This window comes from Lithobates pipiens, unplaced genomic scaffold (genome assembly GCF_037356315.1).
Source record: "Lithobates pipiens isolate NorthernLeopardFrog02 unplaced genomic scaffold, aLitPip1_a1.2 Scaffold_28, whole genome shotgun sequence".
NCBI classification, from domain to species: Eukaryota; Metazoa; Chordata; class Amphibia; order Anura; family Ranidae; genus Lithobates; species Lithobates pipiens.
The window spans coordinates 140,917,683-140,937,879 of record NW_027507789.1 but is presented as its reverse complement, the minus strand read 5'-3'; the positions used below and the strand labels follow the sequence as shown (position 1 = coordinate 140,937,879).

General features: G+C 43.4%; 1 long non-coding RNA gene across 1 annotated transcript in view; it reads left to right on the top strand.

The window, feature by feature from the left end:
• LOC143935626 (uncharacterized) overlaps positions 1-20,197 on the top strand; it is a 769,099-nt gene that overhangs the window by 504,800 nt on the left and 244,102 nt on the right. The window lies entirely within an intron of this gene.

Sequence of the window (20,197 nt, the reverse complement as noted above, 5' to 3'; positions counted from 1 at the left end):
ACATGTACTTTGTCCTATAGGGGACAGAACAGTAAAAAAATATATATAATCTCCACATCCAACCGTGTGAATCTTAATTCATTTAATTTTTTTAATAGTATTTGTCCATTTTTGTGGCTGCCCCCCAATCAATGCATCCGGCTTCTAATCTACATGCAGGGCGCCGGATGCATGGATTCCAATGGATTTTTTTTTCTTTTTGATGCACATGTTTAGAGCCTGAGGCCCTTATTGGCTTCAAAAAGTGTGGGCTTGGGGCGCAGAGCACTGCACCCAGAGCCCATCCTGTTGTGTGACATTAGCGAATTTAATATTCGCTATTGTGTTCCTGTTTCTCCTTCTGTCCAATCAGAAAGTGGGTCCAATGGCTGGGAGTCCTAACACATGATTGGCTGCAGGTCCTAAGTCCTGATTGGCCCGGAAGGAGAAGCGACCGCTAGGAGGAGATGCAGGGGAGCCGCTACCTGGATGGGGTAAGTGCGAGGACCCTGGTGGGCAATAGGGGGGGGGGGGTGTAATTTGGCAAGGGGTGGGTGGCTGGCTGAGAACCAGCCACCACTGGCTGGTAGTCGCTGCCTTGTCCTAGAACTACACAGGAGAATTTTCTACTAAAATCATTAGGCGTAGTGGTTGATCAGGTGAAAAATAGGTCAAATGGTTCACCAGAAGTATTTAGAAGCAATCCGTATGATCCCACAATGTCTCATGTATATGTTATTGATCAATTATGGATTCTACTGCATGCTACATGTGTAGCTTATTGCACAAGGAGCCACTTGTTCTCTCTGTTTAGCAATCAATTGCTATGAATATTCACTAGAAGGTAAGTAGTAAACAACTGGGCTTCAAAAAACAATCTGCTGTATAGCGCCATCCTAATGAGGTGACAGCCAGCTAAGAGGTTAAACTTCTCAGTAGCAAGAGATTAGGACTGCCTGTGTAGCTTAGCCTTTAAGCAACCCAGCACTGTCAGCATGATGGTTCACACTGCTGGCACCCCTTGTCTCAATCCTGATGTGCATAGAGCTAATGTAAAAAAATGGGTATATGTGTACTAACAGTACTTTAGAATACAGGTTAGGATTTTATATATAATTAAATTTGTTACAAACTTTGAATATGATGAAGAAAATTCAGCTGCTTACATCTCTGGATGCTTCTTAAGTTCTATGCAGCTCTCCACAGCCCTGCTTCCCTATAGGTCATGTTTAATATAGTAAGCAGCCTCTTTGGACAAGATGTAGGCTTTCCCGACAATAGGGGCTCACCTCAATTTTCACAGCAGAAGTTGAGATTTGCATGTAAGTTCAGATGTCTATCTTTCTGGATCCATTGGTGGTTTCGGCTTAGTTCACACTTGCGGGGTGGGGCGGAAAAAAAAAGCCCCATCCTTGAGCTGCAAAGGCAGCCATAGAGGGATGTATACACGTCACAGCTGCAATGGCATGGAAAATGATCCTCTCTGTTATTAGTCAAGCAAATTGAGCTGAATCTCAACTGCGAGCCAAATGCTAGGTGAAACAGTATTTCAATTCAAACAGCCTGTGTCAAAGAGGGGAAAAAAAAAAACAGGCATTCTGGAATATTGCCTCTTTAATGTGTACAAGCTGTGCCTGCACTACTGTGAAAAGCGATTCACCATTGAGCATCTTCACAGAGCAATTCAGGTGTAAACAAACCCTCTTATGTGCCAATTTTTATTTTTTTTCATATGTTAGGATTCAATTTCCAAGGTTTGTGATGCCTTTTGCAATGGTAAAAGTCGCACTGAGTGATGACTGAGGAAGGCGGAGCAAATGGTGGAGACAGAACAGAGGCAAAACGGCAGTTGTGCCAGGTAGTTCAATGGCAAGAACACTTGTAAATACATGATATAATGATGATTAGTATGGCTGGGTTCACATCTCTGCTGGCAGGGATCGCGCGCACAATCATGTGCATTCGCGACCTGCAGATAAGTGTGCGTGCCTGTTAGGAGGGGTGCCATTAATTCTCGATAACACCCCCTTGCATTGGCACCTGCACCACATATTTGTGCATGCCAAACTGAATGACGTTGCAACACCATGGGGCTTGGTGTGATGTGACTTAAAGGGTCAGAGAAAGTGAAATGATTGGGCTGCTTGCATGCACAGTGTGAACCTAGTCCTAGAGTAAAGGGCAGACCAACGCTGTATCCTTGCACAACAGCTGCTGACTTCACTCATTTGGTATACTTTACATGGTTAGCAAAAAGGCCAGTAAAGAAACATTTTAGGTATTAGCAACTTTTGTAATGACTCATCCTCTGACCTATACACCATTTCAGGGGTTTCAGGATCTGGTTTGCAAATACCGCAGTTTCATACCTAGGAGTATGCAGGATATCCTTGTAAAGGCAACAAAATGCATTGGGTGTAGGACAGATACTAGATATCGTTTCAGTAGTCAAAATGAAAAACAGATTGCTTATTTCAAGATTCAGAGACACGGCAGGTACAGAGGGGAATCCCATACCTAGATATGGCGCTGTATATTATTTAGGTTTGGTAATAATATAATGTGCTTCAAGCCATGATGTTAAATAGACCCCATTTACTGTAAAGGTGTTTTTATTTCCTAAAAATTAGTCTCTTATAGTCAAGAATAGCTATCACTGAAAACTTCACTTTTACCAGTAAACCAGTATACCAGCCTTTCCCAACCATTTTAAGGTGAAGGAACCCTTGAAATAACTCCTCTGGTCTCAAGAAACATCAGATAATATTTCCTATGTTTGCAGCTTACCGTATTTTGGCGATATGGTTACTGGGAAGAATTCTTACATTTGTTCTCGCTGGGAACATTTCCTCGTTACATATAACTGACCACTGAAAACAATATTTTTAGCTGAGAGGCAAAAATTGCTCTTGGAAACCCTTGCAACTTCTGGAGCATTGGTCTCCAAACTTTCTAAACAAAGGGCCAGTTTACTGCCCTTCAGACTTTAGGGGGGCTGGACTTTGGCCCTTGGGAGTATAAATTGCCCAGGCATCAGTGGGAGTAAACCGTGCATTTTAGGCATTAGGGGAGGAATGGTGCACCATTGTTTGTGTCAGTGGGGGGATAGTGCCCCATCATTGTTGTCAGTGGGAGATATAGTGCCCCATCATTGCCATCAGTGTCAATAGGAGAAAGAGTACTCCATTGTTGTCAGTGGAAAGTATAGTGCCCCATCATTGGTGTCAATGTGAGAAATAGTGTCCCGTTTGTTGTTAGTATCAGGAATTATGCCCCATTGTTGGTATCAATGGGAGGAATAGTGCACCAAGGGTTGGGCAAGTAAAAGCTGCATCCAGCCCCTGGGCTGTAGTTTAGACACCACTACTCTGGAGGAATCCTAGGATCTCACGAAGCCCTTGTGAAAGTGTTCTATACATATTCAGAGGCCTTCATTTGGTCAAGGTCAGGGCTTTGACAGAGTATGGAATAAAAGAAGGAATCCAGGCAAGCTTGCAAATTAGTCATGTGTATCAGAACTGGGTTTATGGTACTTCACATCTTCACACCTAGCATGCATAGCTGGGCTGTGATCTTTATGCAAGTTTAGACTATCTCTAACATGCAATAGTCTGCTAAGGGCCCCATTATATCTTTGCATTGTGGTAACGTGTTGCAACACTTGTAACATGCTTTACATTGTGGACCCATTCAGCATCTCAACACACTAAGGTACTGTACAGAGGTGCAGAAAATGCACGTACCACATGGTAGTAAGGTGCATCGGGTTACCAAAATAAAGGGTCACATCTGATTTCTGGCACATTAGGTTGTGTTGGCAGACCATTTATTTCAATTTGTTAAATGAAACATAAAACACATTAATTCTACGCAAAGAAGTGAATAGGCTCATGTGTTTTTTATGTGTTCTATAAATCACTGAAAATATTGGTATGTTTTCTGCCCCTCATTGAACCTATATGTAGCTAAATGGAAGGGTTGCTATGATAAGGGCAACTTTAATAAAAAGTTTGATGGTATGGATAGGCTACGAAGTGTCCTTGCCTAGCTGCAGTTACTTGCTTTCACAAAGATGATTGTCAGATGTCCTTTTTTTTTGTTCCACTAAGATTTCATTGCAATTTGTGGTTTACAAGTGGTATTGCAGACATCCATAAAAGAAGCATGTCCGGGATAGAGAGGTATAATGACATCAAACAGCAATATTGAATATGAGATAGTACAGGAAGTCAACAATTGCGGCTGGTAGGGTTGTTCAAGACAGAGATGTTCCTGCTGAACTGTACCACTTGTATATTAAGAGTGAAACCTGCATTGGAGTAAATTAACATAAAATAACCAAACGTACTACTTTTACTTCGTTTTTTCTCATTATGAAACCATATTCCTTTATCAGTTTTAGCCCTGGTTCACATTGCGCTACTTCTCTTGAAGTAGCCAGATTTCAAAGTAGCAAGGTCAGTGCGATTTCAGCTGTTGCAGATTCCTGCGCTGAAAAAATCTGCATGTGATACCAGTGTTTTGGTGTGAACAGGGCACATAGAGACAGGGGCATATTTACTATGAGGCAAACAAGGCATTTGCCCATTGCAGCATTTTTCTGGGGGGGGGGGGCGCTTCCCAGGCACCACCGGCAGTTGGCTCTCTTGAAATAGTAATCAGAGTGGTTCCCGCCGTCTTCCACGTGTCTCTCAGGCTTTCCCATCCCACTGGAAGACCCGAGCGACCAGCCGAAGCGTCTGCTGGCTGGCCTGACAGCCAAGCAAAGCAGGGATCGGCTTTGATTGGCTGTTCATAGTAAACCAGAAGCGATGACAAGACATCACTTCTGGTTTACTTGGAAACCATCTGCGCCAGCTTTTAAAAATCAAAAGCATTCAAAAACACAGATCTTGGTGTTTCGACGGAGACTCTTTACCACGTAATAAGCCGTGTCCAATCACGGCTGATCGCAGTGTAAATAAGAAGAGCCGGTGATTGGCTTTTCCTCACTCGCGTCTGTCAGACGCGAGTAGAGGAGAGCCGATCGGCTGCTCCTCTGACAGGGGGTGTCTGTGCTGATCGATTATCAGCACAACCCCACCCCCCGAGGATGCCCACACTGGACCACCAGGGATGCCCAGCACCAAGTATGCCACCCTAGACCACCAGGGATGCCAATCAGTGCCCACAATGGATGCCAATCAGTGCCCACAATGGGCATCACTAATTGGCATGCATTATTGTTTGGCACTGATTGGCATCCATCAGTACAAAACAATGCAATACAATGTCACTTATCACTGCCCATCCGTGCCACCTATCAGTGCCCATCCATGCCCATCTGTGCCGCCTATCCATGCCCATTCATGCTGCCTATCAATGCCAATCCCTGCCAGCTATCAGTGCCAATTTGTGCCACCTATCAATGTCCATCCGTGTCGCCCATCAGTGCCGCCTATCAGTGCCCATCAATGCCACCTCATCAGTGCCACTTCATTGGTGCCAGCTCATCAGTGCCCATCAGTGCAGCCCCATCAGTGAAGGAGAAAATGTAATTATTTACAAAGTTTTGAAACTGAAACATTTAATTTAATTTTCGGTCTTTTTTTATTTGTTTAGCAAAAAATAAAAACCATAGAGGTGATCAAATGCCACCAAAGAAAGCTCTATTTGTGGGGAAAAAATTATAACCTTTTCATTTGGGTGCAGTGTCGCATGACCGTGCAATTGTCATTCAAAGTGCGACAGCGCTGAAAGCTCAAAATTGGTCTGGGCAGGAAGGTGTTTAAGTGCCCAGTATTGAAATGGTTAAAAAAATAATTTTGTTTTGTTATACAATTTTTCAAACAGGTAATTTTTCTTCTTCATTGTTGTACACTGATGAGGCTGCAGGAATGGGCACTGATGGGTGGCAATAATTGGCACTGATCGGCATTGGCAGGTTAAATTGATAGGCAACACTGCTAGGTGGCATTGATTGACACCACTGGTCGGCACTGATAGGTGGCACTGGCAGAGGGTACTGGTGTGCGCAGATGAGGCAGAATTGCCTCTTCCTCTTCGGGACCGATGTCCCTTGCATATAACCCGGTGATCGGCTTTTTTTTTTTCTCCTCGCTGTCAGCGTGAGAAAAAGAACGATTACTGAGCTTTTGTTTACATCATGTTATCAGCTGTCATTGGCTGACAGCTGATCACGTGATAAGGGGCGGGGACCGGCCCCTTACTCGAATCTGTGATCACCCGAGTCTCAGTGACTCTGTGATCACAGCACGCCGGGGGTGCGCGGGGAGCGTGCAAAGGGGAGGACGTCGTATGATGGCCTCCCGGAAATTCAGGTCCGTGCTGTGGCCGTTATTCGGCTATAGCGCAGACGCCAAGTGGTTAAAGTGCAGAGTACCTGTCATATGCCCATTGCTGTCACAAGGATGTTTACATTTCTTGTGACAGCAATAGAAGTGATCACAAAAAAAATAAAATAAATGAAAGCAACAATGTAAAAATATATATATATAATTAAAATTCATAATTAAAAAAAAAAAATGAAGTGTTCCCGTTCTCCCGTGCTCACGCACACAGGTGAACGCACATAGAGGTCCTATGCAAATGCAGACAGCGATTGCCCCCACACATGTGAGGTATCGCCGCAAACAGCAGTGATTCTATATATGGCACTTGGACAAATCGTGTCTCAGGGTCTGATGAGGAAGCCACAGCTGTTCACAGTGAATGGCTGCAGCTTCCCCATTAGACCCTGGGACAATAATGGTACACCGAGACTGGGATGGGACAAATTTAGATGGGGGAGGCACCCGATTTTAGTCTTGCACAACGCAGCAGAAAATACAGCGCTGCATAGAGAATTTTTTTTTGTTTTTATGCCCTTGCAGAATGTGTGGAGAAAAACTGACCTCTCTGCACCATGGTGTGAATGAGGCCTTAATATTCATCTGTATTTTTAGGAACATAAAAGTAATATAATAACAAGGAAGTGGGTAGAGAAAGTAGGTATTTTAGTTAGAAAAATTTAAGTTGGAGTGCCTTGAGGTGGAACTAAACCCTCCTATCCTTTTCAGCCAAGGAAGCCACCATTTTGGTTGAGGGCACAAGCAAATATGGCAGTTAACATTCCAGAAATGTAACAGATTTTTTTGAAACAGTTAAATCAATGGGTTTAGTTCTGCTTTAACCATTTGCCGACTGCCCCATGCATATATACTGTGGCATGGCAACCGCTCTGTGCTGGATCATGTATCTGATATGTGATCAGCACTTCTGGGTAAGGCGCACATGCCCACCACCCTGACTGTGCTGTGATTTGTTACTGCACAAGACAATCCACAGGTGCTGGCCAATGATTGATCACTGGCATCGGCTGCGTCATTCCATGAAGGAAGCTCTGTGTTCTAAACAACATACTGACAAGCGATTTTGCTGTTTTTTCATGGAAAAAAAACAGCAAGATCACTTAGTAAAAGCAGCACATAACACATGCAAGTAAACATTGATAGGCACACATTTAATCCCTTGATTGCCCCTAGATGTTAACCCCTTCCCAGCCAGTGTCATTAGTACAGTGACATTGTATAGTATTAGTGTCACCATTGATGTCAGTGTCAGCTAGTGTAACCCCCCCACAGCCAGCATCAGCTAGGGTCAGATTGCTGGTCATACAATCATAGTCCCACTATAAGTCGTTGAACACAGCTACAATACCGGGTACAGACAATCAGAATTTCCAACAACAAAACCGTGGATTTTTTCCGACGAATGTTGGCTCATACTTGTCTTGCATACACACGGTCGCACAAATGTTGTCGGAAATTCCGATCGCCAAGAACGAGGTGACGTACAACTTGTACTAGTTGTCGTTTCTAGTTGAGAAAAATGTAGGTTCCATAGCCAGCTCTTCTGCTTGATTCCGAGCATGTGTGCACTTTTATGCGTCAGAATTTGTACAAACGATCGGAATTTACAACAACAAGTCTTGTCTGAAAATTTGAGAACCAGCTCTCGAACAGTTGTTGTCGGAAACTCCGACAGCAAATGTCCGATGGAGCATACACACGGTCGTAATTTCCGACAACAAGCTTACATCAAATTCCGATCGTCTGTACATGGCATTACTAGTATAAACCAAAAAAATATTCCAGTATCTATAACAGATGCTATGACTTTCACGCAAACCAAATAATATACACTTAATGGGATTTTTTTACCAAATATGTAGTAGTATACATTTTTTTTTTACTATATTTGTTTAATAGCAGAATAAAAAAATTGTTTATTTCAATTTTTTTTTACAGATGTAGCAACTACCGTAGAGCCAATAAGATGGTGTACCCAACCATGACTCCACTCACAAAGCTTTATCACAATGCTGAGGATCTTTTTAATTTCAAATCTCATTGGACTGAACTGAAAATAACTGACATTACAAAAAAATAAATAAAGCTCCTTATCCTGATGTGTTCATTTTATAAATTAAGCATCCTGTCTAATAGATGTAGAACTGAAAGCATTTCTTCGAAGGCATATTGTTACTTATTAAGCACAACCAGGACCTTCCTTACAATTAGCCCAAGGACAGAATGTGAATACAAAGCATTTGCAAATGATGTTGAAATGTCTAGTAATACAATTCAACAAATTATAAATGCCTGAAAATTGTCCCAATTGGCATCCCTGGAAAAGAAATCCTATCAGGGTAGGAATTTGAAAGCTGTCATGGTACACTTTGTTAAGATGAAAGCTTCATGGTTGTATTCCTCCTTCGGGAGTCATTGACCTGGAACATGCATGTGCATATCAGATTTCTTGAAACATGCTAGTAGGAAGGTGTGGATTAGGTTTAGGTATTAGTGTGTCCTAGGATTCCCGGATCCCAGGGAACTTCACAAGACTTTTAATGCTATGTTTGTTTAGGCCTGAAGCCAGCTTTGTAATGTTACTTTACTCACAGGTTAACCTTTAGAGTGAACCAGAGCTTTGCCCAGACAAGGCAAAAAAGCAAGGCCACTTAGGTGGCACACTCCGTATTTTCACATACTTATCTTTCATTCATTTCCTCACTGCTCTATATGGTTGTCAGGAGCGTTAAGAAATGTCTCCTACTTCCAGCTATGGGCAGCATATAACTGGCTCCTCATCCTTCCACATGATAACAGTGGTGCTTGTTGATTGGCTGCTCAACTAGCACTATCACATGGGGCAAGGAGCAACTCTTTAGCTGTATGTAAGCTCGCAGCCTAGAGCTTACACAGGGCTTTAGCTCTTCACTGTGATTGGCTGAGCAGAGCCACAGGGCAATGAAAAGAAGGTAAGTGCAAGCAGCTGGGGAGACTGGCAAGTAAGTGAATCTACTACTTTGTCCTGCACAGGTTATCTTTATGCATGATATAAATTAGGGTTGTCCTGATACCGATACTAGTATCGGTATCGTGACAGATACGGAGCATTTGCATGAGTACTTGCAGAAATGCTCCCGATGCAAGATCCGATACCTGTGAGAGATGAATTAAGCGACCCGGCGCAACTGGAAGTCAGCGACTAGGAACAACGGAAGTGACACTCTGTGGTTGGATTTCCTGACGCCCATCTTGTTACACCCTGCACTTGGCTACAGCAAGCCAGCAGCAGACATCTTATTACACCCTGCCCACATAGTTCGGGCTGGGTGTAACAAGATGGTTGCTACTGCTTTTAATGTGGTCGAGTGCAAGGAGTAATAAGATGGGCGTCGCAGGCAGCCTTTCCTCCTGGCATGACAATGCCTGGCCTGCCCATCAGTGCCCATAAATGCCACCTATAAGTGTCCAATGCACATAAGTGCAGCCTATCAGTGCCAGCCACCTGTTAGTGCCATCTACCAGTGCCAGTGCCACCTGTCAGTGCCATCTATCAGTGCCAGCCAACTGTCAGTGCCACCTATCAGTGCCAGCCACCTGTCAGTGCCAGCCATCAGTGCCCGCCATCTATCAGTGCTGCATATCAGTGCCACCTAATCTGTATTCAGCTTTGAAAACTGTCACATAACATTCAAAAAAAGTATTGGTAAACGGTATCGGCGAGTGCTTGAAAAAAAGTATTGGTACTTGTACTTGTACTGTCTTAAAAAAGTGGTATGAGGACAACCCCAATATAAATGCATAACATGTACAGTATCTACTCCATTTGCCTCAATGTAATTTAACTTTATTTTGTCATTTTTTTAGGTCAGGAGCTTCTTTTAGTTGCTGTTCTCACCATAGCATTTTATTTTCTTTCCATTAAAAATAACTTTTGTTTCAAGGGGTGATATTTAGTGGTTTTCATTTAATTTAGAGATAAATAGTTTTTTTATTTTAAATTGACAGAGCTTTTATTGTAGGTTAAACCGCTTTATTGCAGTGAGGCTTCCCCTAAAGAAGTGCTCTTTGGTTTTAGGTGGATTTTAGGTTAAACTGTGTTTTTTTGTTTTTTTTTTTTGCAACAAGATGGAATTTTGTTTAGGGTAGTATTTTGGAGTTGCTTTTTCTTTCATGGGTGTTCATATTTTTGGTTTGTTTTTGGTGCTCAAAGTGCAGCATTGAATTATTGCTGACATTTGGTCTTGGAGCTTCCACTTTTTAATTTTTTTTTCATCACACTGCTGCGTTGCTTTAACAAAAATAAGTATTAACCCACTTTAATCATTGTTTCCACTTTTGGTTCTGTTTCCATCTGTGATGTTTTCTATGTATGATCTTTTTTAGTAGTTTTGTAAAACTTTAATAAAAATACAATATACATTTTTTTTTTTTAAAGTAAGTGCAAGAACAGTGTGCACTGAAACCGCCTAAAATAATATCAAATTAATTACATTCACCTACCCACCTATCCTGATTAAAAAATAAAATAAAGGTTAGGCATAAATAATTTTGGCCAATTCTTCCTCATTAAAAATGTCCTGCTGCTGGCCAGTTGTACGCTCTTGTATTATATGCAGTCTAGTAATTCTTAATGAGAATCTGATAGGAATTGGCAGGCAACAGGACAACTTTGAATTGGAACAGGAACAGCCTCAGCAAACTGCTGGCCAATTTATACCTGTCTGTCGAAGCTTGTTTATTACCTTCTGATGAAAAGCATGTATTGCTGCTAAAACTACCTACAAAAAGTATTTAAAAAATTTGCTGCTGTGTGTAAGCCAAGCTCGGTGCAAAAGAAAAAATTATATTTAGCAGCAAAATATGCGTTGCTAGTGTACACAGACGCTGAAACTGACCCTGAAAATTATACTGCTCTGTAACATTACATACAGCTTTAGAGATGAATTCCAGGTATGGATATTTTATACATAGTTACAGCTTTGACAATTGAACTATGTACAGTATATGCCATACCTTGTTGATGTCACTGGAAGCTGGAAATCGCTGAAGTAGATGTCGCTAGTACACTGCAACCCCAATGATCTTCACTGGTTTCCAGGACCTGCCCTGAGAGGCAGAGATGTCCTGCTGCATTCTGAATACCAGAGTTCAGCCATTCAGCATGGGCGCCATTCAGAGAATACTTTGCATTTTCTGAATGAATGCAAAGCATTCTCTGATTGGATGAGGTGGAGAGTGTGCAAAGCACTCTCTGAATGGCACCTGTGTCAAGCGCCTGTCCCCTTGTGTTCAGAATCCAGCAAGGCAACTGCTCAGTACAGGGCCCAGAGGCAAGTAGAGATCACTGCCACAGTCATGTCTACTTCGGTGGTTTCTAAGAACATCGGCCAGGTATGGTACATACATAGTGTAGTGGCGGCTCCTGAAGAGCATGCACTATGCATTTTTCAAAGTTAAAGTTATGCCTGAACTGCAGTTTGGTTTGGGTACAATTGTCTAAATTTAGACTTCAGCATCAGTCTGACTGGACTGTGAGATGTTCAGCCTGGCCACAGGGGGCACTGTCTCTTCTGGCAGGCATGGAACTATGGTCTGGTTAGGTGCTTTAGTTACTCTCTCTCAGAGCCCACCCAGTGGGAGTGGCGCTCTCACTGTGCTTTCTGGGAGAGGGTATTTAAGATGTGGATGTCACGTGGTTCGGGGTTTCCGGTCCAGAATGATGTACTGACTTCATGGTCCTGGTCCTCCTGACCAGCCCCCAGGAAGGCTATGGCCTGGGGTGCAGATTCACCCGATTTTGATGTCTCGGGGCTGGCTAGCCCGAGGCAAGGAAACGAAAGAAGGATTCTGAGGTGGTTGGATACCGTCTCCGGTTTGGGAGAGACCCAGTGACTTCAAGCATTCCAGGGGACGACTCTTCAGAAGAAGACCATGTACGGGTTGGTTTCGTAGTAAGAGCCTGGAAGGGCTGAGGTACCCAAGAGAATTTGGTCCCGTGGATATCGCCAAGCTGGCTGAAAGATCCAGGTATCTTACGAGTGTTTTCAAGCTTAAGTTTCCCTACGTGTTCTACAACAACGTCTGTGACAGAGACATTATCTTGTACATTCTACAACAACGTCTGTGGCAGAGGCTTGTTCCTGAGTAAGCACCTTATTGGCCGCTAGGCCTTGTGAGAGAAGGACTGTCCAACTTGAGTGAACATCCAGTTGCGAATGGCTATTCTCTGGATGCAGTCAAAGTAAGCAAGTTCTTTAACATTTTGACTTTGACACTAAGAGTACCTGAACTTCCTTTCCAACCCTCTGATCCCAATTTAAGAGACTGTTCATTATCTAAGTTTTGCAAATAAAATCCATTCAAGTGGATCTGTTGTCGGTCTCTCAAGTTACTGGGCCATCTACCACGGGACACCCCTAGACGTGCAACGAGGAAAACAAAAGGTCACGGTAAGCCCAAATCTAACCAGCAGCTCCTTCGGGGGTTAGTGCTACAATAGTTACAGTGATCCCAGCTGGACCAGTGTAACTACGTATAAGGTATCCATACCTGGAATTCTTCGTAAAAGGTATCCCCCAACACGTTGTTTAAAGAATTTGTATATTTTCAATGCTGTCCCTGTAACTGCTTGAAAAGACCCTCTCTCCACTGTATGTATACAAATAAATGTATTGCTTTAGTACATGTCCCCTATGGCAGTGCCCAGCTTCCTGTGCCTTTTTACAGTAGTTTGCTTATAACTTCTAAGGCCTCTTGCACATGATACTCCTCTTTGAGTATCTACTTTTTCAGATGTCATTTCAGGCCTCTTTCTGTAAGTAGTTGCACGTATGCGCATTTTTGCGTGCACTCGTGCAATTCTGCGCACATTTTTTGCACGTTCTCGTTCTGCACAATATGTAAATAGACATTTGTTTGCATTTGTGCGTACTTGCGCTCATGAAACAGAACAATGCACAGCGCTTGTTTGCGCACCTGTATGCATGGGCTCATTACAATTAATGGGCTGTATTTTAGCTCATAAAAAAAAGCTGTCCTGAGCTTTTTAAAGCTGCAGTGTGCAGGGGGCCTAAAATTGGTCAGAACCTACTAAATAGATTAATCCCCTAAAAACTTCAAGGGGATTCAAACAGGATTTGACAAACCCTCAGTGAATTTAACTTGGGATTCACATTCGCTCATCTGGAACAACTGGTCTTCTATGGAGTCAGCAACTAATCTTTATTGCATCATTATTTGCAGTATTGCATGATCATACAATGATCCAATCCTATGTGATTAATGGGGGGGGGGGGGGAGTAAAACATGTGGTTAAGCTGTGTTTCTAAATGCCAACTGCTCCCCCTTAAAGTAATTCTAAAGGCAGAAGTTTTTTTTTTTATATTAATGCAGGTGTTTTAAATTTTTGATTTTATGAAAAGAAAAAAAACACTTCTAAATGCAAACGTGGCATTAAAACGCGGCAAAACTGAAGTTTTTAGATGTTGGGTACTATCTGTCAAGTTCAATCGTTCAGGTGAGGTTGTAAAACCCCCCATGTACATTAAGCCTAATTATGTGGGGGGGTGCTTGTACTGTGGGAAGTCAGAGATCCGAGTTCCTGCTTAGCAGAAACACAAGATCTCTCTCTTCCCTACTAACAGAACGGCGGCAGACCGCCGTTCTGCCTGTCTCACAAACGATCGGCGGACCCCGCGCCTGCGCCGCACCCACTGGTGGGATATTAGTGGGAGTGGGTCGCTGGAGGTACACACTAGTCCCAGACCCAGAAATGTCAGATCACATACTAGGTACGTCATCTGACACAGAGCGTAGATGTGCATGTGGTGGTTGCTAAGCAGATAAACTAGAGATACTACCTGGTGTGTAGTTTTGTGAATTGAGCCCCTAGTCATCTGAAAAAAAACTGTCAAGCGCACATTGTGTAGGAAGCCATTTAGTACTGAGCCTTCCTGTTCCAATAGAAACCAGTGACATAACTGCTGCATTAGGTTTCGTTTATCTATGCAAAATTTAGATCGTTATCCCTTTCGGTGCCATAATCATGGCTCAGTGTTGCCTTAGTGTTTCAGAGTGTTTACCGGAAAACCACAACTCTCAAGAAGCAGCCTAAACTCAGAATAGCCCTGGGAGGGACAGTTTCCTGCCTCTTAGTGGCTCACTGCACCTTTCTACAGTTATTTCAAAATTTAGCAGTTTGGAGAACAATGTTTCCAAGTTGCAAGCCAACCCAGAAGCCATTGCAAAGTCATTATTATTATTATTATTATACAGGATTTATATAGCGCCAACAGTTTGCGGAGCGCTTTACAACATCAGGGAAGACAGTACAATTACAATACAATTCAATACAGGAAGGATCAGAGTTCCCTGCTCGTTAGAGCTTACAGTCTAGAGGGGAAGGTCAAGTGGAACAAAGAGTAGTAGCTGTGGAGGATGATCAGATGGGCAAAATGAAAATACAATTTTTAGGTGTGGTTAGGATAGGCTTCTCTGAAGAGGAGGGTTTTTAGGGATCGTCTAACAGCCAATAGAGTGGGAGATAGACGGACAGATTGGGGTAAGGAGTTCCAGAGGCTTGGAGAGGCTCTGGAAAAGTCCTGGAGACGAGCATGGGAGGAGGTGATGAGTGAGCTAGAGAGAAGGAGGCCTTGAGATGAAAGAAGAGAACAATTAGGTTGGTATTTTGAGACTGGGTCAGTGATGTAACTGGGGGCAGAGTTGTGGATTGCTTTGTAGGTAGTTGTTAGTATTTTGAGTTTAATTCTTTGGGTGAGCGGAAGCCAGTGGAGAGATTGACAGAGAGGAGTAGCAGAGACAGAGAGGATGGTAAGATGGATGAGTCTGGCAGCAGCATTCATGATGGACTGAAGGGGGGATAGAGTATGCAGAGGTAGGCCAATGAGGAGGGAGTTGCAGTAATCGAGGCGAGAGATAACCAGGGAGTGAATTAAGAACTTTGTTGTGTCATTGGGTAGAAAGGGGCGTATTTTGGAAATGTTGAGGAGGTTGAGGCGGCAAGATTTGGACAGTGATTGGACGTGGGGCTTAAAGGAGAGTTCAGAGTTCAGGAATACTCCTAGGACCTTGGCATATGGGAATGGGCTGATTGTTGTGCCATCAATTTTGACAGAGAGATCAGAGGAAGTGGCACATGGGGGAGGAAAAATGATAAGTTCGGTTTTGGATAGATTAAGTGTGAGAAAGTGGTGCGACACCCAGACTGATATATCTGATAGTAAAATAGTGATACGTGAGGTGACTGAAAGAGTGAGTTGAGGGGTAGAGAAATAGATTTGAGTGTCTTTGGCGTAGAGATGGTGTTGGAAGCTGCGGGAGGCTATCAGCTGACCCAGGGAGGAGGTGTAGAATGAAAATAGGAGAGGTCCAAGAACAGAACCTTGGGAGACCCCAACAGAGAAAGGAAGAGGAGAGGAGGAAGTAGAATTGTAGGTAACGCTAAAGGTGCAGTTAAATAAGTAGGTAAAGAACCAGCGAACAGTACAGTCATGGAGACCAAAGGCATGGAGTTTTTTGAGGAGAAGGGGGTGGTCAACCATATCAAAGGTCCAGGAGTAGGAGTACAAAATAATGTCCCTTAGTTTTGTCCGTTAGTAGATCGTTTGTTAGTTTTAGGAGAACAGTTTCTGTGGAATGTTCAAGATGAAATCCAGACTGAATGGGATCAAGAAGGCTATTATCAGCAAGGTGGATGCAGACTAGACGTTCAAGGAGTTTGGATAAAAAGGGGAGCAAGGAGATGGGGCATAGGTTGTTAAGATTGGATGGGTCCAGTGAGGGCTTTTTAAGTATGGGGCTGACAAGTGCACAGGACTGGTGCAAGGATTTTTGACACCCTAAGCGAAACCTCATTTTATCGCCCCCCTTTGGCTCCACCCCTGACCCCCACTCCCTTTGCTTGGCTCATGTGACAGGAGGTGGCGCTTTTCATGAAGCATGGGCTCTGCTTCCTTTAGCGCTGGCTCCAGTGCTGCACTGCGCCTCTAAGTACACTACCGGTTGGATGGAGCAGCTGCCTGATACTGCTATAGTTACATGCTGCAGCCTGCACAACATGCAGACGTGGAGGGAAACCAGTGGCCGGGTGCCGCTAGGCAGCATTGCGCCATAGGTGGTTGCCTAGTTTGCCTAGTGGTAGCACCGGCCCTGCAAGTGCATGTTTTAAAGAGTTGGGGAAGATGCCAGAAGAGAGGGAGAGATTGAAGATGTGGGTTAGAGAGTGTAGAATAGAGCTAGAGGGTGAATGTAGCATTTTCGAGGGAACAGGATTCAGAGGGCAGGTGGTAAGATGGACGTTAGCAAGTAATTTAGCAACCTCGTCTATAGTGGTGGGGTTTAAAGAGGGACGTAATGATTGTACCTATGGACATGAGGTGTAAATCATGGAGGGTATCTGAACAGTAGAGATCTCCTCGCAAATTGTATCAATCTTCTGTTTGAAGTGATTGGCAATCTCCTGGGCAGTGAGTGAGTTGGCAGCGGTGGAGGACGAAGTAAAGAGTTGAAGGTAGAGAAGAGTTGTCGGGAATGGGATGATAATTTTCTAATGAGAGTAATAAAATAGGTGTGCTTGGCAGAGAGGAGGCTGGAATTGTATTTTTGGAGGGCAGCTTTATACTGTCTGAAATCTTTCTGGGACTTCGTCTTACGTCACAGGCACTGAAGAGCATGGCTGTGTTTTTTCAGACTTCTAGTATCATCCGTTTGCCAGGTTTGAAGGGGCGGGGCCTGATTCTCTGTGTAGTGAGGGGGGCCAGTGTGTTCAGTGAGGCTAGAAGTGAAGTGTTGTAGACAGAAGTGGCTAGGTCGGTGCAGGACAGAGGTGCGATTTTGTCATAGAGGTGGTCAGTCACAGAGTAGAGAAGAGAATGGTTGAGATGGCAAATGTTTCTACATCAGGTGTATTCAGTAAGACTGTGCAAACTCCTGTGCCTCATTGCAATCAATCAGATTTCCTTTGGGGTCCTTTCACACCATAATGCACATACAAATTCACTGCAAAGCACAAAAAATGCACGCCCTGTAGCCTGCATTTGCATGCATTTTTAACATGCATTTGTTCACGTTTTGCTTGTATTTTAATGTTGATCTGTTGATGAGTATTATGCAGTCCAGTTTCCTATTACACCATTCCCAGTTCCTGGTGTGGGTTGTAAGAGGAGATCGTAAAAAAATAAATAAAATAAAGATTTTTTCACTTGAGCCACATTGAGTTTACTTTGGTAATATGCGTTGTGTTGTGTTAACCCCCTTAACGTCTAAGGGTAAACCATTAAAGCCTAAGCACAATTTTGACATGTGTTAGTAAAACCGTACATATCATCACAACTACTTTGTGCATCCAGGTGGATTATTCCTTTTTTTTTTTTTCAGGACAAATTGGGCTTTCATTTGGTAGTAAATGGTAATGAATATCTCCTGATTTATTTATTTTTTCATTATCAATGAAAAACTGTCCCAAAATAGCAAAAAAAAAAAATTAGCTTAATTTAATTTTACTACCATAACCTACTACCAAAGAAACAATCCAAAATAAATTCTACTGCTCCTGACAATCGCAGCAATACCACATATGTGTTATTTGTTGTTTGTACCTGTAGTGCAGCCCAGAAAACAATAGTGCTCATTTTGCTTTTTTTTTACCTAAAACACACTGACACTGATACTAATTTAACCACTTTCAGACTGGACCAATTTGCTGGTCAAAGACCAGACCACTTTTTGCGATTCGGCACTGCGTCGCTTTAACTGACAATTGCGCGGTCGTGCGACGTGGCTCCCAAACAAAATTTACACAAATATATAAAATTATATAATATAAAATATATAAATATAAACAAAAATAGAGCGACAATTTTGAAAAAAACGCATTATTTTTTACTTTTTGTTATAATAAATATCCCCCAAAAATATATAAAAAAACATTTTTTCCCTCAATTTAGGCCGATACGTATTCTTCTACATATTTTTGGTAAAAAAAATCGCAATAAGCGATTATTGATTGGTTTGCGCAAAAGTTATAGCGTTTACAAAATAGGGATAGTTTATAGCATTTTTATTAATAATTTTTTATTATTTATTTTTTTACTAGTAATGGCGGCGATCTGCGATTTTTATTGTGACTGCGACATTGTGGGGGACCCATCGGACATTTTTGACACATTTTTGGGACCATTGTCATTTATACAGTAATCACTGCTATATAAATGCAGTGATTCCTGTGTAAATGACACTGGCAGTGAAAGGGTTAACCAGTGGGTGGCAGTGTAGGGGTTAAGTGTTCCTAGGGGTGTGTTACTAACTGTGGGGGGGTTGGGCTTTCATTTAGTGTACACTGATCTCTGCTCCAATCACATGGAGCAGAGATCAGCGTCACTAGTTGCTAGGCAGAATGGAAAAATGTTGTTTATACAGCATTTCCTCCATTCGGCCGCTCCGTGAGACGATCGCGGGGATGCCCGCGGCGATCGAGTCCGCGGGTCCCGCGACCGGACTCACGGGGGTCCCGACCAGCGCGGGAGCGCGCCTCCGGCGGCGCGCTCCCAATGGCAGGGCGGCATAGAATATTGGACGTACATGTACGCCAATATGCCTGCCCGTGCCATTCTGTCGACGTACATCGTCGTGCGCTGGTCGGGAAGTGGTTAAAAAAATAAAAATAATAAAATATAATAAAAATAAACTAACCCTGACGTTTGGCCCTTACTTGACCCAAACACTAACCCTGGCACGTTTTTCTTTATTATGTGCTTTTTGGGGGTTTTTTTGCACACGTTTTTTTTCTCTGCCGGGAGAGAAAAACATTGTATCTTTCCTCTCCACTCACAGAGAGAGAGAGAGAGAAACACAGGGGTGAGCTTCACAATGACTGATCACTGTGGTAGCCAATCAGTGGCTACCACAGCAACCAGGTGACCCAATATCGGGAGTTCCGGGTTCGTGGTGAGACCCCGGTCTCTGTGCTGGGAGTGGGCTGTGTGGCTTGCTCCCAGCGCCAAGGGAGATATGCATATATGCGTCCTCTTGGAAAGAAGTCCAGTGCAGTGGGGCTGCACACATGTGAAAGGATTAAAATGCATATACCTCCAAGACGACCACTGCCTTGCTAAAGAAGTTGAGGGTAAAGATAATGGACTGGCCAAGCATGTCTCCAGACCTAAACCCTATTGAGCATCTGTGGGGCATCCTCAAACGGAAGGTGGAGGAGCGGAAGGTCTCTAACATCCACCAGCACCGTGATGTCGTCATGGAGGACTGGAGAAGGACTAAAGTGGCAACTGGAAGACGTCAGGGAGAAGATGTTGGTGCCTCCAGGGGGACCTCACGGACATAGGATAGTAGAAGCAAAGATATATTGCGGACTTTAAGCTAGATTTTCATTACTGCATTGATTTTTGTACACCTATTGAATGGGATTAAACCAATGGCATACACAAAACAAACAAGTAGACAGTATACGGTATATTGTTGTAACTATCCAGACATCCTCTTTGCTCTGCTCCACTGAGAAGGTGTCTACAAAGGTAAATTAGTATGCAAATGTCTTAACCACAACCATAGCAGTCCTTGTTGCTGTTATGGAGCCCAGGGGCAGCGGGGGGGGGGGGGGGGGGGGGTTAAGAATCACATCCGCTCCTATAGTACACAGTACATGCTCAGCATCACAGTGGCCTATTAGGAAGAAGCTATGTGTCCTTATGTGTCACCTGAGGACAGGGAATGTCCCAATCAGCCTGCTTGGCTACAACTTGCAGGGTTGCATTCAGATGGCTGTTGACACCCAGTCTATGCCTGTATCCACCCTGAGCTGTGCGCAGGCAGCCTTTAGAAGTGGATGCAACCACAGCCCCTGCATGGATACAGGC